This window comes from Leptonychotes weddellii, chromosome 13, assembly GCF_054177405.1.
Source record: "Leptonychotes weddellii isolate Sample4059 chromosome 13, ASM5417740v2, whole genome shotgun sequence".
NCBI lineage: Eukaryota > Metazoa > Chordata > Mammalia > Carnivora > Phocidae > Leptonychotes > Leptonychotes weddellii.
Genome location: NC_138381.1, coordinates 58,510,676 through 58,512,040, shown reverse-complemented (window position 1 = coordinate 58,512,040; position 1,365 = coordinate 58,510,676). Strand labels below are relative to the sequence as shown.

The following is a 1,365-nucleotide window of genomic DNA, read 5'->3' as shown; positions in this document are numbered from 1 at the left end:
CCAGCCAGAGTTCCTAATTCATAAGCCAAGTTGAAAACTTTGGAATTTGTTGTAGCTTTTTTGTTTATTGCTGACAGCATCCATGTGTTGTGAGAACACTTTGTCCACAGCTGAGGTCCTTGTGCTCCTGCAGGCTGTCTAATGGACACAAGGGGCAAAGTCCCTCCAAGACAGCAAGACCAGAAAGGTGGACATTTGCCAGGTGGGAAGGCAGGCTGTGGGAGAAACTGAGGGCACTGGGGAGGAGCTGGAGGAGGGAGGGCCCTGGGAGAGTCAGGACAAGATTCCCCTCATTCGCAGACTGCCCCCAGGTGCCGGGCAGTCTGCAAACAAGCTCCGTCTGTTACAAAGGAAATCCAGCGGACTCATCAGGGAAACAGAGTCAAGAGCTTTTGTACCCAAGTACAAAGCAGATTTCATTTGGACTAAAAGTGGCATTTCATCAGTGGGGTAAGTTGGATAATTTAGCAGATGGTGAGGGGACAGACAGGTAGGTGGTGGCTATAGTGAAGATGGATCAGGGGCACCTGGCTGGCTCAGTCGGTAGAGCATGTGACTCTCAATCTCAGGGTGGTGAGTTCAAGCCCCACCTTGGGCATGGAGCCCACTTGAAGAAAAAAAAAAGATTAAAAAATAGCTGGAGCCATACCTCAGACCTGACACGGGAAATTCCAGAAGCAAAAACGTCAATGTGAAAACAAGTTTACATGACATCTTGAAAGAAACCAGGGCAAATAGTTTGATAATCATGGAATGGGGAAAACCGAGGAATGACATAAATCCCAAGACTAGGCTGATAAGAAATGTGTCTCCTGCGTCGACCCACAGAATCAAAATCCAGATGACAACCTGGGAAAAATATGTGCAATTCATGGCAATGGGTTACTTTCTCTAATATATAAAGAGCTTTAAAACAAACCAAAAAACCAATCCAATGGGAAAATGGGCTTGAGGATTTGACTTAGTCCCCAGAAAAGGAAAAGGGAATGACTACTGACACCGTGAAAGGAAGCTCAACTTCATAGTAAGAGGCAAATTAAAACCATCTGGCTGGAGAGAAAAGCATTTTCCCCATCAGGTGGCCCAAAGTCAAAACCTAGATTGGGAGAGCCTCCCTCACCCAGCTGGGTGGTGCCAGAAGCCCCAGCTCTAAGCGGGACGTCAGGTCATATTAAAACAGCATCCCCCTTGGCCAGACGACTCTACTTCCAGGAGCCTATTCTACAGATAATACTTACACATGTTCAGTTCAGTATATCAGAGCTGAGAACAGAAGGCTGGAATCAGCCTAACCATTCAGGACAGAGACTAGTTGAAAGGAAACGTGGCTGGTCCTAAACAAGGGAATACTGGAGATTCTTCAGG

The 1,365-nt window shown here is 46.8% G+C and overlaps 1 non-coding gene across 1 annotated transcript; it reads left to right on the top strand.

Annotated features, from left to right (window-relative positions):
• The first annotated feature begins 525 nt into the window (after positions 1–525).
• On the top strand, positions 526–598 carry TRNAE-CUC (transfer RNA glutamic acid (anticodon CUC)). The gene has a single exon. It is a non-coding gene; the product is annotated as a tRNA-Glu (tRNA).
• The last annotated feature ends 767 nt before the right edge of the window (positions 599–1,365 follow it).